Source organism: Bos taurus, chromosome 27 (genome assembly GCF_002263795.3).
Source record: "Bos taurus isolate L1 Dominette 01449 registration number 42190680 breed Hereford chromosome 27, ARS-UCD2.0, whole genome shotgun sequence".
NCBI classification, from domain to species: domain Eukaryota; kingdom Metazoa; phylum Chordata; class Mammalia; order Artiodactyla; family Bovidae; genus Bos; species Bos taurus.
Window position 1 is genome coordinate 28897857 of NC_037354.1, and position 21800 is coordinate 28919656.

Below are 21800 nucleotides of genomic sequence, written 5' to 3' on the forward strand. Positions count from 1 at the left end.
TTTATTTGGGGGGGCTCCAAAATCACTGCAGATGGTGATTGCAGCCATGAAATTAAAAGACGCTTACTCCTTGGAAGGAAAGTTATGACCAACCTAGACAGCATATTAAAAAGCAGAGACATTACTTTGTCAACAAAGGTCCATCTAGTCAAGGCTATGGTTTTTCCAGTGGTCATGTACGGATGGGAGAGTTGGACTATAAAGAAAGCTGAGCCAAAGAATTGATGCTTTTGAACTGTGGTGTTAGAGAAGACTCTTGAGAGTCCCTTGGACTGCAAGGACATCCAACCAGTCCATCCTGAAGTAGATCAGTCCTGGGTGTTCACTGGAAGGACTGATGTTGAAGCTGAAACTCCAGTACTTTGGCCACCTGATGCCAAGAGCTGATTCATTGGGAAAGACCCTGATGCTGGGAGGGATTGGGGGCAGGAGGAGAAGGGGATGACAGAGGATGAGATGGCTGGATGGCATCACTGACTCGATGGATGTGAGTCTCAGTGAACTCCGGGAGTTGGTGATGGACAGGGAGGCCAGGTGTGCTGCAGTTCATGGGGTCGCAAAGAGTCGTGCACGACTGAGCAACTGAACTGAACTGAACTGATCTGATGGTTTGAAAAGAACACCGCAGGAGGAAGAAGGACCAAGGTCTGGGGCCACATACCGGTGTGAGACGTGCACCCGGCACACCCCCTCCACTGGTGGACTGGCCTTTGCGCAAACGTTATCATGTACCTTCTGCATTTCCTAAGCTGAGTGGGGGTGATGCACACAAGAATCACGAGTGGTCCCTGCTCAGAACTGCTCACAAGGGTGTCGCCTATACTCCAGCTGAAAGTCAGGAAGCAGAAAGCTGCTTCTCACAGCAGGACACTAGAGCCCTGCCAGGATTTAAGAGCTAGTGCACAAAAGGGGCAGGTAAACCTTAGGGACGGTTTCCGAGTCATCACAACACAGTTCTGTTGGTCCTTCCTCATCTGTCTCGTTGGCTTCTCCTCGACACCTTCCCTTCTAAAATCTGTTCTTTGACCACCCTCCCTGCCACAAACACCCAGATTCACCAAAGACCTCAAGCTGACATCCCCCTGGACTGCCTTTCTCAGCAATGCCTCTTACTCCAAATTGCTTCCCTTCCCCAGAAAGTCCTCCAGCCCTTCAACTGTGAAGACCTCAGCCCGATGGTAAGAAGGTGAGCAAAGAGAGCAATAGGATGTGAACAGTTAACAATGCTCTCACATCTCCCTGTGGACCAATTATTTTCTTTAATAACACTTAAATTTTCAAATTGTAGGTGTCATTTCAGGCAGTCTGGAAGGGATGTTTAAGGCAGGGACTTGTTTCAGGGGACCTTAGATTCCACAACCAGAATGCAGGCTCCCCCACCCACAAAAAAAACTTGGCCCTGGGAATGAAAAGAAGACACAGCTCTCTCACCAGAGAGAAGAGGCAGCCTCTGCTGTTTTGTGTTTGGGATCCACCAGTTCATGGCGGGCCCTGGGCTGGCCTGGGTGAATCTGTACCCTTTCGTAGGACCAAAGAGCTGGTTTGAATGTGATGGTGGGAGAGAGCTGCCCACGACAAGGTAAGCACGGCTCTGGGACCCAGGTCTGTCCTCCCTGATCAGTTCCTGACCACTGGAACCCCGCACATCAATCAGGGACTCAGAGAAGCCCGGGGACCCTCAGACACAGCAGCTTCCTGTCCCCCCTTTGCCCTCCACCCCCAGGCTTGCTCAATCCTCTTGTTCCTTGCCCAGGAGCCCAGGCACTCCCGTGGATGTTCAGAGAAACCTGGTGCAGACTCCAGCACCCCCATCTGCCGCCCACCAGGCCCAACTCCTGCCCTTTCGTAGCTTCTTCCAGGAATCCAACCAGGACTTCCTAGCAGGCCTCCAATCCCCTTATCAGTGACGTGCCAAATCCCGTATCTTTTTCTGGGACCCAGCCCTTAGCACAGCCATCCCTGGCTCGAATCCCACCCCAGCTGGGCCGCTCCTGAAGACAGGATTTATCTTCAGGGAGCTGAAGTGCCAGGCCCTCTTCAAAGCCTCCGGGTAAACACCCGCTGATAAAACTCGGCCACATCCCAGGTGGTGGCTTGTGTCAGTAGGTGGGTGAGGGTCCCGGAGATCTGTCCTCCAGCAGCGGGATGTGGGTGCACCTCTCCATCCACCAGAAAAGCCAGCCTCGCAGAAGACGGTGACTACAATCCTTCCAAACCAGAGGATCGGGCGTATGGAACGTTTTCACCTCTTTGCTTCTCCAGTTTTGGAAAAAATAGACCAAAGTCATCTCCAGGGGTGAAGGGAGTCTTATCAAGCTGAAGAGAACTCAAGGAAACCTCAGCCCTCTTGCAGGCTCCTTCGTCTGTTTTCCCAGCAGTCACCCTGATAGCCCCCACTGGCCTCGCTTCCCTCCCACCAGTAAACAAGCGGCTCTAATTAAGCTGGGTCTGTTGGATAAAGGTATACAACCTTGAAGGGCTCATAAAACACAGCTTCACTCTGAAGACTTCAAAAAGCGCGAGGTCCCTCTGTCAGGCCTGAGACAAGGTTAATTTACGTCGTTGCTATCTTCCTCTGAAGGACTCGAGTTACCCCACATCTGTTCTCTGTCTAATCTTTGGAGGAACAGTGTGGTGGTCTTGGCAGCTCAAGGCATTGACTGGTCTCTTAACTGTTTCCTGCCCGACACATCCAGGCTTTCAGATCAGAATTGCTTTCACCCTTGTGAAAGCTGTCTGTTCCCTTTCAGATGATGGATATCCTGGCCATTCTGTGCTCCCTGACTTCAACTCAAGGAAATTGCCTTGCTCCCCGAACTGGCTGACTTCACACAGAGAGAGACTGGGAAGACTGGCAGGAGAAGAAAGCAACTACCCTTTCATTTTCAAAACGAAGAGCAAAGACGATACGAGAGGAAATTATGCAAGAAAATCTGGATGTCAGACAATGCTGTTTTTCAGTCTGTGGTTGCAATTAGAATTTTTTTGAAATTAAACAGAAGAAAAATATCAGAGTGTATTACATTAGTAAGGGCATTCTTTTGTAGAAATTGTGCTTTAACTGTCTAAGCGTGTGAGTGTATATTTTCTGGGGTGTAATTTAAAATCCCTTCCCATAAGTTGCAGTCAAAGGAGCTTGCAATTCTGGTGGAATGTATTTGGAGCTGTCTCGGTGCTACAGCTTTTAACATTTCTCCTCAATGTGACTGTGACCAAGTCTGTTTTTTCATCTGCAAATTGAAAGTGGTAATAATATGCACCATATTAGGGTGGTCAAGAGGCCCCCATAAGATAAAATGCATGTGAGCTTTACTTCAAGGCTCTATGCCAATCAAACTCCACCTTACATCCCAGGAAGGGCTTCATGGAGCATGCCCAAGTTGGGTACCAGATGAGAGAAAGGGAATCACAGAGGAAGCCTCAGACTCAGGTGAGCATCAGGACCTCACCTCACACGTTGCCTCATTTATTTAACAATATTCACTGGAGGCCTTCTATGCATTTGACTATAGTGATAAATAGACAAAGGCTTTGCCTTCGTGGAGCCAGTATTCTAGTGGTGGGAAGCCAAATTAAAAGAAAAAAATGACTGTGTGTGATATGAGGTTGAATTGTCTTGGGGAAAATTAAATGGTCTACAAGTAGACCAGTGTATTTGTTACCAATTTTATCTAAGACCCCATGCAATGTTTTAGCAAGTTTGGGTGGCTAAAATGGTGGAAACCCACTGTATATCTGTATTACTTAGAAGCGTTGGGGTATGTGAAGTACCCAAAGAACCTTTTTGCAAAGGACACCCTTGGAATGCTCCTGATTTCTAGGAGAGAAACACATGGAATTTGTTACCTGAACTGGTGGTAAAGCCAAAACATAGGTTTGCATCAGGTTTAGATAAATACATGGATAATAATATTTAGTTCAGTTCAGTCACTCAGTCATGTCCGACTCTTTGCGACCCCATGAACTGCAGCACTCCAGGCCTCCCTGTCCATCACCAACTCCCGGAGTTCACTCAAACTCACGTCCATCGAGTCAGTGATGCCATCCAGCCATCTCATCCTCTGTCGTCCCCTTCTCCTCTTGCCCCCAATCCCTCCCAGCATCAGTCTTTTCCAATGAGTCAACTCTTCACATGAGGTGGCCAAAGTACTGGAGTTTCAGCTTTAGCATCATTCCTTCCAAAGAAATCCCAGGGCTGATCTCCTTCAGAATGGACTGGTTGGATCTCCTTGCAGTCCAAGGGACTCTCAAGAGTCTTCTCCAACACCACAGTTCAAAAGCATCAATTCTTTACAGCACTTAAAGTTTTTTTAATATTTTGTTTTATTTATATAGCTGTGCCAGGTCTTAAGTTGTGCATGCAGGACCTTTCAATTGTGACATGTGGGATCAGTTTCTTGATCAGGGATCAAACCCAGACCCCCTGCATTGAGAGAATGGATTGTTAACCACTGAACCACCAGGGAAGTACCTAAAAATTTTAAAAGACAATATACAAACTATGGAAAGTCCTGACAGGCCTTTGCACCAAGCCATCGGCTTACTCACCATCATCATCATCAATACCACGTAACTGCTGCCTACTGACTAAAGTCCCAGGTCTCCAGCTTCTATGATAAGTTGTAGAAGCCAAGTTCAAAGGCTGGGAAACCACACCTAAGGCTGGGAATCCTGGATACTCATCCTCGCTTCCAGTTTTCATTTCTGTCAGCTCACATTTCTAAGGCACACACTGTCCTTTACAAAACTAGTTCATCTCGTGAGGCCCCACAGAGTGAAAAAAAAAACAAAAAGAGAAAATCACTGATATAAAATTGTATGCTGAGGCTGGGGAGAAACCAGCATGCTGTTGCCATGATGCTTTACAAGCTTAACGAGTGTGTGAATTAACCGCACCTGATAATCTGATCCTGGTGGATGGTGGTGGTGACTTAGCCACTAAGTTGTGTCCAACTCTTGTGATCCCATGGACTGTAGCCCACCAGGCTCCTCTGTCCATGGGATTTCCCAGGCAAGAACACTGGAGTGGGGTGCCATTTCCTCCTCCTGGGAATCTTCCTGACCCAGGATTGAACCTAAGTCTCCTGCATTGCAGGCAGATTCTTTACTGACTGAACCACCAGGGAAGCCCACTGAAGATAGAACTATTTCTCAAAGGTGGTATGCATTAACCAAACTAAGTGAGATTTACGTATAAAAGACAGATTCAAATGGATACACAGATATGTGTGGCTGAGTCCCTTTGCTGTCCATCTGAAACCATCACAACATTGTTAATCGGCTATACTCCAATACACAAAAAAGAAGTTAAAAAAAGATTTCAAATTTAAAAAATAAAATTCAACCCTTGGAATTTCCTGGGGGGACAAAAAGGCAATGTGCATTAACCAAACTAAGTGACATTTACGTATAAAACAGAAATTCAAATTTTCACTAAAAATTAAAAAAATATATATATATAGTCCTACCTATGGTCTAGTACAGAATCAGCGAACTAAGGCTTGTTAGTTCTGCCTGACGTCTGTTTGTATAAATCACGTCACACGAGCTCGCCCAGTCCCAAGGTTTACACGTGTCTAGGGCTTCCTTCCCCTCAGAGCAGCAGAACTGCATTGCAGTCACAGAGCTGCTACGGCCTACAAAGCCTAAAATACCTGCAATCTTGCCCTTAAAGTGTGTTAAACTCTGAAGGGAAGAGAATATTTTTGTCAACGCAACTAACAGATTCTCTGCTTGGAGGAGAAAACTAAAAGTGAGAAGTTTGCTTCATGAGCATAGGAGCAGAACAGGTGGGCTTGCTTGGGTGATGTGAAGGACTCGTTCTCAGCCGAGGAAGCATAAGACATGGTTGTCTGTTACAGAGGGGCCATGTTAGGATGGTTTCCTTTAGATGTTTTCATGTGAATCATTTTTAAAGTCTTTATTGAATTTGTTATAATGTTCATTGGAATATAATATAATATAATGTTCCTTGGAAGGACCAATGTTGAAGCTGAAACTCCAATACTTTGGCCACCTCATGCGAAGAGCTGACTCATTTGAAAAGACCCTGATGCTGGGAAAGATTGAAGGCAGGAGGAGAGGGGATGACAGAGGATGAGATGGTTGGATGGCATCACCAACTCAATGGAGATGAGTTAGTAAACTCGGGGAGTTGGTGATGGACAGGGAGGCCTGGCGTGCTGCAGTCCACGGGGTGGCAAAGAGTTGGACACGACTGAGTGACTGAACTGATAATACTGCTACTGTGTTAAGTTTAGGTTTTTCGGCCAAGAAGCAGGTAGGGTCTCAGCTCCCTGACCACAGATCAAACCCGTAGGCCCTGCATTAGAAGACGAACTCTCAACTATTGGACCAGCAGCGAAATCTCAGGGAGCCATGATACTAAAATCCACCAGAAAAGCTTCTCTGTCCTCTGGGCTGTGCCTGAACAAACCTGACCACTATTTAGTTTTTCCTGTCTTTTGTTATCATGCCTCCATTGCCAGAGAACCCCCATCAGATTTATGTAGCATGCTAATCCCCAGGCTTCACATAGCATGAGCCAATCAGTCCTGTTTCCTCCTTGCACAGAGCCTGCCTCATCAGTGACACATCTGGATGGAATACAGATGTGACTCCGAACTCATGAAGTGTAACACAGCTATGGACTCAGGATGCTCTCACTAGTGGTAAAGGATGGCTGTTCCTAGAAGCACAGCCAATTTCTGAAAATCACCTTTAGTTCTCTCACCCACATTACACTTCTAAATCTTCTTTCTCCGTCTTCAAAATTCCATTATGCTGTGTGTGAGATTTCCTAATAACACGGGCAGGCTGTCCTTATTGTGAGTCATATTACTCTGCCTATGGACAAGCCAATGATGCTAAAGCTGAAACTCCAGTACTTTGGCCACCTCATGCGAAGAGTTGACTCACTGGAAAAGACTCTGATGCTGGGAGGGATTGGGAGCAGGAGGAGAAGGGGACGACAGAGGATGAGATGGCTGGATAGCATCACCGACTCCATGGACGTGAGTTTGAGTGAACTCTGGGAGTTGGTGATGGACAGGGAGGCCTGGCGTGCTGCAATTCATGGGGTCGCAAAGGGTCGGACACGACTGAGCGACTGAACTGAACTGATGGACAAGCCTTTTCTTATATACACCAACTCAGTGTCTTCTAGTTCTGTTCGTCCCTCCTCATCAAGATGCTATAGCTAAGGAAACAAGAAAAGAAAAAAAGGGAGCGATGAGAAAGAAAGGAAAGAGGGAAGGAAGGAAGGAGGGAGAAAGGAAACAGGAGGAAGAAACAAGACAATGAAAGGGAGGAAGGGAAGGAAAAAAGGAGAAAAGAAACAAAGATGAAAATTCCTAATTTGGAAATTTTTTTCCTGCCGTATTTCCATATATAAATTGTTGTGAGCTGAATTGCATCCCCCCGCCACACACACACACAAAAAAGATGTTGACATCCTAAGTGCCAGTATCTCAGAACATGACCTCATTTCCAAACAGTGTTGTTGCAGATTTAAGATCAAGTCATACTGAAGTATGGTGGGCCCCTGACCCAATATGACTGGTGTCCTTATAAGAGGAAAGACCCTCAGAGAACACCATCCAACCACAGAGGAAGAATCGGGGTGATGCAGACTGGGGCATGCCAGTGATGGTGGGCAAACAGCAGGAGTTAGGGAGAGTCCAGGAAGGACGTCCCTACACATTTCAAAGGCAGCGTGGCCGCACTGTCATCTTGATTGCAGACTTCTGGCTTCCAATACTCTGAGACTATACGTGCTTGTTGTTTTAAGCCACCCAGTCCAGGTGCTTTGTTACAGCAGCCTTAGCAAACTGATAAAGCACTATGTTGAATCTTGCAGCTCAGTGCCAGACTGTGTGCCCCCTAATCTATTTCAGGGCAGTGGTTTTTATAGCTGAACCCATTTCTCTTTTTCCAGTTTTTAGGGGCTCCTCCTGTTTGACCTTACTTTCTGCATGTTGAGGGCAGTCATTTTGCTGAAGAATTGTTTCCTGTCTACCTCAATAAATGCTTTTTGAACCGTGTTGCACAACGTGCTGTGTCTTGTACAAGAGCACTTTACTAAAAAAGGGAGTGGAACTACCTTTTCTTATACATTCCTAACACATGTCGAGTTCTTTCTTCCATGGGTGCGCAGTGGGTTAAGACACTAAAACTCGCGTCCATACTCTGTAAGGCCTTTCCTTTCTTTAACTGTGAATTACCGCACTTCCCATTGGCCCCAGCTTCTGGAACCAGGCCACTCTCCTCCCCCAAATCAGACACAACCCACGTAGACAAATATCCTTTAAGACACATCACGACTCACGCAGATTCTGGCTCCAGTCGCTGGTAAAGAACAGTGATGATGATGACAGGAATCTTTGGCTTTTTAAGCCATAAACTTAGCTCAAGAGTTCTGATTCATAGCTGGATACGAAACACTGTGGGAACGTTGATTAGCAGGTGGTCACATCAGGTGGATGAATTGCTTCTCCTTTCTCCAGTTATTCACAGTTCATTTTCCCTTCAGAATATTTTAGGTAAGGGCTTGGAACGCTAACATGTTTGGGTTTTAGATCCTGGAAGGAGTGCAATGGAATTTTTTGGCATGCTCTGTTGAGTGATTTACGCACTGCTCCCATTGGCTAATTTGTTTTACGCATGCGTCACAAGACTGATGCTCTGGAAACGCTTCAAATTTGCATGTTTTGGCCCTTCCACATCCTGCACTTGAATGAAAAAAACCCCTCTGCAAGAGATGGTTATGCTACTTCCTGAGGGAAAAGATCTTAAGATAGATCCTTTCTCTCCTTTTTTTTCTTTTTTCTCCCATCAGCAAGCGTCATTAAGAAGCCAAGAGTAGGAACGCCGATTTTAAGATTGGCAGGAAAATACCCAGCTAAAATAACTTGGAAATATGTTGGGAATTTCAAAAACATGATGTGTGCAGAAAGGATAATCAAAACATCGCTGAGGCCGCTAGGAAGCGTCAAAGCAAGCAAACTCCGCTAAGGGTTTGCTGGTGAGGGCTACTCTTTGATGAAACAGGCCATTAGTGGCTTTTACACTTCTGAGCATGAATGTCACCCTGGTTGAGCAGAAAGAGGACTGTGAACAAATCATATCCGAAAGACACTGAAGGTGGTGGTGTAAAAGCACCAGTCCCCTTGGAATAACTCCGGCCAGAGCCACCCTCTAGGACAGTGGCAAACTAGCTAGCATCATAAGAATGGTATCGTCATAACGTCCTGAAACTCAGAACTGGAAGATGGCAGACATATTCCACTGAGCTTTAGATGGGCCGTTGAGTCTGTTCAATGGGTACCCCTGTCAATAAATAAGATTATGTGGTCCTGATCGTTTATTGTTAGTTGGGAACCCCCTAGGGCGTAGGGTCAAGCTCACGGGGCCGATGCTAACAGGGGTCACATCCAGCAACCCTGACAATCCAGGGTTTGTCAACAGGAACCCTGGATTCACATTAAGAACTAAGGTCTGGCTTATGAATAATCTTTCTTCAGCTGAGATAACAAGAGATTTTTCTAGGGTCAGTCACCATGGTTAGCACCCTGGGAGACATCAATATACCCAGATGCATCTGGATAAAGGCAAAGAAAGATGAACCTTGGTGTTCTTGGAGAGGGCATTGTATCGATTAGGGGCCATGAGGCAGACAGATGGTGCATTAAGAGTTTAAGGAAGTTCAGTGAAGAAACGGGGTGAAGGGAGCCATCAAGCCTTGTTGACATGCCAGGAGGAGCAACACCAGAAATCTGTCACCACCTGAAGTCTGAAAAGACACACAGAGCGGGGGCGTTCTCGAAGCCCAGAGCATTAGAGCCGCGGAAGGCCTCGCAAGTCCTTTTGCCGTAAATGATGGAGCTGCTGCTACAACTGCGATGAAGCAGGAAGGAACTAGGAAATGAACAGGTGGCTCCTTTCTCTTCCCAGCTGCAGTCTCTGGAGGTACTCTCCTTTAGTCCAACCTCCACACAGCCCTCCTTAGCCACAGAGAAGGACAGAAGACTGGAGAATGAATTGGTGGATGAAGGAGAGGCAAACAGAAAGTAATTTTTGGCACAGGCACCGAAAAACGGAACAGGCCTCTCCTTTGTATAAGGTGCAACCACAGGTCATCTTGGACTGAAGCACTTTCGCTCTGCATAGGGTCACTTGTGGGGTTCACTGTCCCCCCACACACACTCACTCTATGAGCTGTAATGCATTTAGGTAACATAAATGCAGGGTGAACGGGTGTTCCCTGCTGGGAAGAGGGGAGGACAATATGGAAGCTCCCTATTGCAGTACATATAGGAGCTGATTCGGGGTATGGAAATGTGGTTTCTTGGCTTTACCATGTGGCGTGAGGGATCTTAATTGCCCAACCAGGTATCGAACCCATGCCCTCTGCAATGGGAGCATGGAATCTTAACTACTGGACCACCAAGGAAGTCCCAGAAATGTAGTTTCCAGAGAGGAAACATACTAATTCTAAAAAGCACTGAAAGCCTCCCAAAGCTGGGCTAACCAAGAGCATAGGAGGTACCTGGGCTGGTGACAAAGACTAAAAACAAGGGCTTCTTGGAGGTTCTGATAGGACAGCTGATTTCTGCACCACCCATGGCTAATGTCGAAGATATTCCAGATCCTGTCACTCTGAGCCAGAAACATGCTTGAGGAAAAATGTCTGGGTGTGAGAACATGAGTCAAAAAGAGTGTGATCTCTGCACCCAGCACAAGTCACTACTGGGACCTACCACAGCACAAATATTACCAGCAACCACAGACAAATCTTCACTAAACTGGCATAACCCATCTTCAACCACAAACTCAAGAGGCAGCAAGAAATAAAAGCAGGTACTTTCCTGGTGGCCCAGTGCCTAAGACTGCACTCTAGGTTCAATCCCTGGTCAGGGAACTAGATTCCACATGCCACAACCACAACCTGGCAGAGTCAAATAAATAAATAAACATTAAAAAATAATAGTAACAGTGATAGTGAGCTGATCAGAACCTGATTCTCTCTCCACTGCCTGTGCATCACGGGCTGGACAAGAGGCCCATTGACTCAGCATCAGGAAGCCGACTGCTCAGATAGGCAGATAAGATTTACACAGAGAAGAACACAAGAAAGTGAACAAAGCTGGTATGACGTGCCAGAGGCTTTCAGAGCTCAGAGAGATGGCTGCAGGTGGCCCCAGAAGACTCATGGAGGCTGGGAGCAGAGCTGAGACCAACAGGATGAAGACTGTTTAGGGAGGTAGAGGAAGATGTTAGGAGAAAGTCTCATCCCAGCAAAGCTTCCCTAGGTAGAAATGCCAAAGACGTGCTGGGGAGATGCTGCGTGACTCATCGGTCCAGAAAAGAGTACACTGAACATGTTTGAGCTGGGAGAGCTGATGAAAGCAGTGTTTACAGAAAGTCACTCTGGCCATGGGGTCCCAGATGGACTGCATTTGGGAGCAACTGGAGGTATGAAGACAAGTTAGGGAACTATTCAAGCTAAGAAATAGTTCATGCACGAGGTGATGGGGCTCAGACGAGAGTCATGACAGGGGGAAGGGAAGGACCGGGCCAACTCATGAGACGTTGGTGAGGGTGATGAACGGGCCTCAGTGACTAATTGGAAGTGTAGGGGGGGGTGAGGAGAAGAGGAACCAATGGTGCCCACGAGGTCTGCAGCCTTAGTGACTCAGAAAATGATGGCATTATACAGGATGTGGCAAATTAGCTGCAGAGGGGGAGGCTAATTATTTAGTGAAATGGTTAAGATGGATTAAAGGACTAAGTATACCATTTGGGAGGATATTTATGGAGCTATTCTTCTACAGAGGAGTACTCCACTTGGGTTCAAGAGCTCATAAACAGCCTGGCTGGCCACCATTTTCCCAAATCCCAAACCTAAGAATCATCCTCATCAATGTTTTCTCCATTACTCCCCAAATTAATCAGTCTCCAAATTCTATAAATTTTACTTTTATTATCTCTCAAATCTACCCACTAGCACCACCTATCAATAGATGCTATGGTCTCCCCTTTACAGGGCCTCCCTGGTGGCTCAGCTGGTAAAGAATCCGCCTGCAAAGTGGGAGACCTGGGTTTGATCCCTGGCTTGGGAAGATCCCCTGGAGAAGGGAAAGGCTACCCACTCCAGTATTCTGGCCTGGAGAATAGCCCGTGGAGTTGCAAAGAGTCGGACACAACTGAGCAACTTTCCCTTTCCCTTTATGTTTTGCTGTTGTGTTTGTACTTCTGTTTGTTTGGGATTTAAAACATCTTCAGATACACCTTCATAAAACATAACAGTGGGCAAGATGTGGGGATGGGCAGAATTTAATCACAGAAAGGGGCTCAGATTTTTCCTGGGAGCTTTTGCTAGGGGCAGAAGCAAAGGTCTCTGGTAAGTGAGGAGGATACTGTTGGAGAGAGAGAGAGAGAGACCGCTTCTCCAGCTTGGGTGGACGTGCACGGGAGGGGAACTGGGATCTGACTGGCATGTGAGTTATGGCTGATACTGGCTTCTCACTTGAAAATCCTAGGAGTTTCAAAGTCCATACAGCTCTCCAGCCACAACTAATACCCATCCACTCAGAGCTCTCACACATTTTTTCCCTTCATTCCAGCCAGCTCAAAAGGACCTCGATGTGACTGATCTCATCAATAACAGTAAGCGCAGAGCAAGACTAAAACTTTAGGCTTGCCTCGAGCAAGCTAGATTTTTTCAAAGTATCTTCTTTGGTTGCTTCTCTATCTTCTTTCAGCTATCTTCCTGCCCTTGGTCCTGCCTCAGTTTGAGATCTCTGCTAAATTTCCCCAGGTCAGGGTTTTAACAGAGTGTTGGGTTATGTTCAGTGAGCAACGAGGGCAAAAACTGATTACAAAATAATAAAATGAAAATAAGAAAAATCAAAGGAAACATCAAAAGCAAATAAAGGCAGAAAGGAAGAAGAAAATTGGACTACATTTACAAATGGCTTTATGTACTACATTTACATTTGTGTTGAAAACCTCAAGGAATCTACATGACGACTACTGGAGTTAATATGTAAATTTAGCAAGGCTGGTGAATACAAAGTTAAACATCCAAAAATTAATTGTACTTTGTATACTAGCAGAAAGCAATCAGAAAATTAAATAATGAAAATTCTACTTGCAAGAGGGGACCTAAAAAGAAAACATACTTAGGAATATATTTAACAAGAGATATGTGAGAACTCATCATAAGGGTTCAGGATGGGGAACACATGTATACCTGTGATGGATTCATTTTGATATTTGGCAAAACTAATACAATTATGTGAAGTTTAAAAATAAAATAAAATTTTAAAAAACAAAATAAAATAAAAAAATAAATAAAAGGCTTTAAAAAAATTTAAAAAAAATTAAGGAAGAAATCACATACATAGAGAAATAATCCTAGAACACTGCTCAAAAAAATTAAGGAAGAATCACATACACAGAGAAACAATCTATGTACATAGGTTTATTGGAAGGTTCTCATTTCATAATAAGCTGGAATACACAGATTCATTCACAGATGCAATTGTTAAGATGTCAGTTTTATCCAAATTGATCGCTGGATTCAAAGTAAACCCCATCAAAATTCCAGTCAGCATTTTTACTAAAACTGACAAGCTGATTCTAAATCATATTTGGAAATTTGATGGCTCTAGAATAACCAGAACAATTTGAAAAAGAAGAACAAGATGGAACTTGATAGTGTCAGAAGAACTTACACTATCTACAAAAATCAAGATAGAGCAGTATTGACAAAAAGATAGACATAAGGAACAATGAAACAGAATAGAGTCTGGAAAGAACTCCCCCCTTGCATATCTAAGGGTACTAGAACAACTGGATATCCATATGCAAAAAAAAGGTCAACTCAAACTATACACAAAAATTAACTTGAAATGACTATAGACCTAAATAATCCCCTGGACTATAACCCGCCAGGATCCTCTGGCCATGGAATTTTCCAGGCAGGAATAGTGGAGCAGGTTGCCATTTTCTTTTCCAGGGTATCTTCCTGATCCAGGGATTGAACCCAGGTCTTCTGCACTGCACACAGATTCTTTACCATCTGAGCCACCAGGGAATGGCTTCCCCAGTGGTGTTAGTGGTGAAGAACCCACCTGCCAATGCAGGAGACATAAGAGATTCGGGTTCAATTCCTAGGTTGGGAAGATCCCCTGGAGGAGGGCATGGCAACCCACTCCAGTATTCTTGCTTAGAGAATCCCCATGGACAGAGGAGCCTGGAGGGCTACAGTCCATATGGTGGCAATGAGTCAGACATGACTGAAGTGACTGAGCATGCATGCCACCAGGGAAGCTCTAAATGTAAAGTTTAGTACTATACAAAATTTCTAGATGAAAACAATGGAGAAATTTTTACTGACTTCGATTTTGTTAAGATTTATTAAATAGGATACAAAAACCATGAGGCATAAAAGAAAATACCACCAAATCAGGATTTATCAAAAGAAAAATTGGAGTCTTTGAAGAAAATGAAAAGACAACCCAAAGAATGTGAAAAATGTTTTGAAGCATATATTCAACAAAGGACTTGTAACTGGACAATTTCAATAACACTTATAACTCAATAGTAAGAAGGCAAACAATTCAATTTTAAAAAATGAGAGAAAGAATTGAACAGATACTTCACTAATAACAGGATACAAGTTGCATGAAAAGATGTAAACTACATTAAATCACCAGGGAAATGGAAATTAAAACTACCATGAAATTCCACCATGCACCCATCAGAACGGCTATAATTAAAACAATGCTATGCTATGCTATGCTAAGTCACTTCAGTCGTGTCCGACTCTGTGTGACCCCAGAGATGGCAGCACACCAGGCTCCCCCGTCCCTGGGATTCTCCAGGCAAGAACACTGGAGTGGGTTGCCATTTCCTTCTCCAGTGCATGAAAGTGAAAAGAGAAAGTGCAGTTGCTCAGTCGTGTCCGACTCCCAGCGACCCCATGGACTGCAGCCCACTAGGCTCCTCCATCCATGGGATTTTCCAGGCAAGTGTACTGGAGTGGGGTGCCATTGCCTTCTCCGAATTAATACAATGGATGAAGCCAAATGGAGGTGAGGGTGTTGAGCAACTGGAATTCTCATTCATCCCTTGTGAGAAAGTTATATGGTTCAATCACTTAGAAAAAACTTTTTGGTAATTTCTGAAAAAATGAAACGTACGACCCAGATGTTCCACTCCCAAGTATATACACAAAAAAAGTGAAAACGTATGTCAACACCAAGACTTGTATACAAATATTTATACCAGTTTTGGACACAATCACCCCAAATTGGAAATCACCCATAGCAGCTATATGCACAACAATCAAAGACTGACACCCATCCAGATGTTCACAGGCAGGTTATGGATAAACTGAAAGTTGTGGAATATTATACAACAGTAAAAACAAACAAACTGCTAATATATCCACAAAACGAATGAATGTCAACATCACTGAGTGTAAAAGCCAAACAGAAGACAATGATTCCATTTTTATAAAAATCTAGAAAATGCAAAAAAAGCTGTGACAAGAAAGCAGCTCTGTTTTGGTTGGGACCAAGGATGGGACAAGGGAGGGACAGAAAAGAGGCCAGAAGAAATTTTAGAGGGTGGCAAAAATATTCTCTATCATGGTTGTGGCAGTAGTTCCACATGTGTACACACTGAGTGTTTTTTTTGGCCTCACCGTGAAGCATATGGGATCATAGTTCAATGACCAGAGATCAAACCTGCACCCTCTGCATTGGAAGCTTGGATTGCCAGGGAAGTCCGAGTTATGCATTTTAAATGAATGCATTACATTGTACATAAATGACCTCTCAATAAAGTTAATTTTCAAATAAAAATGAAGGCTGGTCCAATACTTTGTCTTTACATATACCTACATCTCTACATAAAACCACCTGTCTCTGGAATTTGAACTTGAACTTGCCAAATAGCATCAGATCACTTACCAGCGTAATATAACGAGGGCTCCATTGGTTGTCAATTTTCCTTTTCTTCCTGTCATGCATACCCTACATCCCACTCTTATCTACCAGTCCACTCACAAAATAAAAGCAGAAAGTTCCCTTCTGACTAACACAACAGCTTTAGGCTCCCCTGAAACAACAAACACAACAGCATGTGTGTGTGTGTGTCCTTTCCCCAAAAACATCCCTTCACGCAGGGAGTTAGATAAAGAAGCAAGAGATGAAACTGCACGTGATAAGTAAATGCCTAGAAGGGCATGAAATGGCTAGAAGGGCATGAATAAAGAACTGTAGGAGTAGGGACTTCTCTGGCGGTCCAGTGGTTAAATTTTCCTGCTTCCAATACAAGGGGCATGAGTTCAATTCCTGGTTGCAGATCTAAGACCCCACAAACCATGCAACCAAAAAAAAAAAAAATTGTAGGAGTTAACCAATTATAGATAAATCATGCCACTTTGGGGTGGTTTATTGAGGAGAAAGGGGACAACCATTTTCAGATCAGCTGAATCGACCCTGGTCTGCAAGGCTTTCACAGGGATCCTGCACTCCCTCACTTCAGGTCACCTCCTATACAGAAGGTCTGCTGAACTAGCTTGCTTCCTTTACTCTAGCAGGCCTTTTCTTCTGGTGGGGATTCCTTAAAGCTGCATTTAGTTTGCCTCATCCTATGATTTGCTGTGATCTCAAAGACAGTCATAATTATTCCTCCTGATTTCAAGAAGGTATGCCTGCATCTTGAAAATCTTTGTTATTGTTCACATATCCAGCCCTATTGTTCTGACCAACTGATGATTAATATTTGCACAGGGTCTGAGTTCTGCTACTCTTTTTTTTTTTTTTGGCTGTGGTCCAATAAAACTTTATTTACAACAATAGGCATAGTTTGCACATTTTGCTATAAAGAATTTACAATAGCTAAAATGTATTCTAATTTTGCCCTTATTTCTCCTGCACAGTTCTTTGGAAACCCAGTTTAAAAAAAAAGAGGCTGGAAATGGTTGCCATGGTCATCGGGACTTGAACTTGAAGCTGTGTCCCCAGCTGCTGAAATCGCTCATCAAATGAGTTTGGCTCCTCTTAAGCGTCAACAATACTTGCTGACTCAGAGAAGCATGAATGCAAGACAGCAGTTGAAGTAGGGGCCTTCCTAACCTCTGTCTCTTTCTGAAGGCCAGTTGGTACTGCTTCTGAGTGAGGGCTTTGGAATCATGAAACTCTGTTGAATACGATGATAACACTTAATTCCTGCCAGTTGCCCTCTGGTCAGAAGTATAATTAGAGGTCTGCAGATGGTCTGGCAAGGTTTCTGGAAGCAGTAGAAACCAGCAGCTGAGTGCACAGCTATATGAAATTAAAAACTGTTTCAAGATATGGACCATATGTACACGTACGAATCCATTAGGGAACATGGTTAGCTCTTTGCATTATATGAGTATTAAATGCTATGGGAAATCAGGGACGATCAGAAAGAAACACTGGAAAAGAAAAGAGAGAAACATGAATCAAAATCTTAACCTAGTATGGTTGCTTCTCAGATTTAGTAGGATATACTTTGGTTAAGAAAATATAGAGAAAACAGACTCAAGACTAACAACTCAAAGACTGGTCAGGGAGAATGAGTCAAGTAGCAATGCCTCTTTTCTCAAATCCTTAAATGTATTAGGGTCTTGTTTTAAATTAGAGAGAGACCAAATTAGTCTTTTTATGACTATCATTCAAAAGTATTTATTGTAATAGCACATTGAGCACTATGGTTTTCATTTTAGGAGTATTACAGATTTGCATAATATTGTGGGAACAAGGAGTATGAGCCTTACACCCGTAGAAGAAATCAGTGATAAGAAGTTAGCCTAGCAGAGAAATGAATGATCAAAGGGAATCTTTGAAAAGACAGTAAGATATTGAATGCATTCAAGGAAACCTGTTTACCAGCTGTTTGGCTAAAAGTTCATTTTAAAAAAATCAGGGATGTGGCCTATACTATTTGAGACTCTATGCGTCTTCAGGAGACGATCACTAGGATAAAACTGAAAATCTTTCATCAGTTTCCTGAATATTGGGACAATATCGTGTTCAGTTGTAATACATATGTTTAGCATTTTCAGGGTCAGGTTTCTTCCTGGTTTCACGAGCCATCAGGGACCCTCTTCTTTCAGGTGTGTAAGCAAAGGTAATTCCTTCACAATCAGGGTGCAAGCCGAGCTTTTACACACTTTTAGTGGTCTCTGTCCCCAGTCAGAGAAGGACCTCTCTGGTCTGAGTTAGACTGATACTGAGGCAAGTCTGCCATACGCCCGCCTTGTCTGCAATTCGAGGTGATGCTGAGGTTTTCTAGGAAGAATGGATCACACTTTGAGACAGCCCTCTCCCACCGAGTTCAAAAACAAAATAGTAAAAGACATCAGAAGGATCAAGACCGGAACACTGGGAGTGGCAAAGAATCGTTTCCAGGCAAAAGGTATTGTCAGCGAAAGTTTTCCTTTGGCTCAGGTTAGATTTCAAGAGACATGTCTCTAAGTGAAAGTTAATATTAAATTAGAGTTCAGAAGAGTAATCTAAAATTTTTAAATACTGTAATCTGAAGCCATCTCTTTAGGGTAGCAAAACTGAAATCCATATGCTAGCAGATGATCTTTGACTCAAACCATTTTAAAGGACCAACATCACACTTTGTAATATTCCGCTATTATTAACTCTATTCAAAAACACATTTCTCACAGGTTCTTTGCACATTGTTAAATGTGCAAAAAATGGAGAATTTTCAAGGACCTTGGGCCTCTCTGTTCAGTTATATAATACGTGGGTGGGACAGTATAAGGATGACCTGACATTCATGTCACACTAAAGAATAAATCCCTTAGAATTTATTCCCATCTTTTTTCTCAAATTTTGGTACCTGGTTCTTTTATGCAGTGATTTCTGCTAAGTCACGTCAGTTGTATCCCACTCTGTGTGACCCCATAGACGGCAGCCCACCAGGCTCCTGTCCCTGGGATTCTCCAGGCAAGAACACTGGAGTGGGTTGCCATTTCCTTCTCCAGTGCATGAAAGTGAAAAGTGAAAGGGATTTCACTCGGTCGTGTCCGACTCTTCGCGACCCCATGGACTGTAGCCTACCAGGCTCCTCCGTCCATGGGATTTCCCAGGCAAGAGTACTGGAGTGGGGTGCCATTGCCTTCTCCATATGCAGTGACAGCTTCTGTCTATTATCCCAGTTTATAGTTCTAGTCTGCCCCCTATATCCATGTCCAGCATTCACCACAAAGTTGCTGAAGTTATTGTTGAACAAATCATCATTGAATCTAGGAAATTTCTACCCTAAAGCAGCAAATTAAACACTTGGATCATGGAAAACGCAAGAGAGTTCCAGAAAAACATCTATTTCTACTTTATTGACTATGACAAAGCCTTTAACTGTGTGGATCACAATAAATTGTGGAAAATTCTGAAACAGATGGGAATACCAGAACACCCGACCTGCCTCTTGAGAAACCTATATGCAGGTCAGGAAGCAACAGTTAGAACTGGACATGGAACAACAGACTGGTTCCAAATAGGAAAAGGAGTTCATCAAGGCTGTATATTGTCACCCTGTTTATTTAACTTATATGCAGAGTACATCATGAGAAACGCTGGACTGGAAGAAACACAAGCTGGAATCAAGATTGCCGGGAGAAATCTCAATAACCTCAGATATGCAGATGACACCACCCTTATGGCAGAAAGTGAAGAGGAACTCAAAAACCTCTTGATGAAAATGAAAATGGAGAGTGAAAAAGTTGGCTTAAAGCTCAACATTCAGAAAATGAAGATCATGGCATCTGGTCCCACCACTTCATGGGAAATAGATGGGGAAACAGTGGAAACAGTGTCAGACTTTATTTTTCTGTGATCCAAAATCACTACAGATGATGACCGCAGCCATGAAATTAAAAGACGCTTACTCCTTGGAAGGAAAGTTATGACCAACCTAGATAGCATATTCAAAAGCAGAGACGTTACTTTGCCAACAAAGATTCGTCTAGTCAAGGCTATGGTTTTTCCTGTGGTCATGTATGAATGTGAGAGTCAGACTGTGAAGAAGGTTGAGCGCCGAAGAATTGATGCTTTTGAACTGTGGTGTTGGAAAAGACTCTTGAGAGTCCCTTGGACTGCAAGGAGATCCAACCAGTCCATTCTGAAGGAGATCAGCCCTGGGATTTCTTTGGAAGGAATGATGCTAAAGCTGAAACTCCAGTACTTTGGCCACCTCATGCGAAGAGTTGACTCATTGGAAAAGACTCTGATGCTGGGAGGGATTGGGGGCAGGAGAAGGGGGTGACAGAGGATGAGATGGCTGGATGGCATCACTGACTCGATGGACGTGGTATGAGTGAACTCCGGGAATTGGTGATGGACAGGGAGGCCTGGCATGCTGCGATTCATGGGGTCGCAAAGAATTCGACACGACTGAGCGACTGATCTGATCTCTGATGTCTAAGTTATTGGGAAACCAAAATATGAAAACCCACATGCCTCATAAAAAAAAAAAAACTTCAGGCAGCAAATATTTTTTACTTTTCAATTCTTTCTTCTTTTTGCTGGAGATAACCGGAGTTTGTTGCTTTATTTCCTTAAGAGTTTCTCAAGCAGCCTTCCTCCTAAGTCCAACACCTGGGGACGATGCAGAGGCGACTGGAGCAGCAGACGGTGAGCGGGGGGAATCTTGACTCACAGCCATGGTGCTGGTGACAAGCGGGTCGGAGGTGGGCGGGGGGCAAGAGGAGGCAGAAGCAAGGGAGGAGAAGGTGGAACCTGGGTGGAACTGGGAGGAGACGTGTGGGTCGGGGGAACACGGCAGGTGTGCCACCTGCGGTGCTGGCGGAACCGCCACGTGCTTCCTGGACGGGGTCATTGGCGCGGGAGCGGGAGGCGCCTGCGCAGCACTGCCCAGACCCCGCCCCTTGCACGCCTCACTCCAGCCTCCAGGCCAGAAGGCGAGGAAGTCCGGCAGTTCCCGAGGATCTTTGCCTAGCTGACTGTAGACACAGGGCACTCACTGCCACAGAACTCTCAGCCCTTCTCAACCACGTCATAACCCAACATCCTGATCTGAAGACTGATCGTTTGGGCATTGACACCTGTCGCAGCGTGGTGGCCGTGATCGATAGTGTCACGACCAGCAAGCTGGACTTTGAGGAATTCTAGTGCTTATGGAATGACATTCAGAAGTGGCAGGAAATATACAGTTTGACCGTTGGTGGTTTAGGGACCGTGGGCAGCGGGGAACTCCCCAGGGACCTTTGAAGCATCAGGACTCTATTTGAATGAGGCTCTCCACGACAGTATCGTCCGAAGCCACTCAGATAAGGGAGGAAACGTGGATGTTGACAGCTTCATCAGCTCTCTGGTCCGGCTGGTTACGAGCCTTCAGAACTCTTGACAGAGGTGGCACTGGCCAAATCTAAGTGGACATGCAGGAGGGGCTACAGCTGTCCATGGATTCCTGAACGGGAGTCCGAGACCTGCCCTCTCATCGCCTTCCTATGGGAGCTACCTTGGACTCTCCCCGTTTCACGCAGGGCGGATCCTGTCTGCGGACGTACCTTCAGGGGCCTTTCCATTCTCCTAGCCCTTCTTGCCTGGAGAATCCCAGGGACGGGGGAGCCTGGTGGGCTGTCGTCTATGGGGTCACACAGAGTCGGACACGACTGAAGCGACTTAGCAGCAGCCCCCAGCACCCAGCTTCTCGAGTCAACAGCCAGGGCCCAACGTGCTTCAACAGGCCGTGCCCCCAGGGTCACCCCACCCCAGCACACCCCA

At 44.8% G+C, this 21800-nt stretch overlaps 1 pseudogene; it reads left to right on the plus strand.

The window, feature by feature from the left end:
* The first annotated feature begins 1481 nt into the window (after positions 1-1481).
* LOC786349 (calpain small subunit 1-like) lies at positions 1482-21535 on the plus strand (annotated as a pseudogene).
* The last annotated feature ends 265 nt before the right edge of the window (positions 21536-21800 follow it).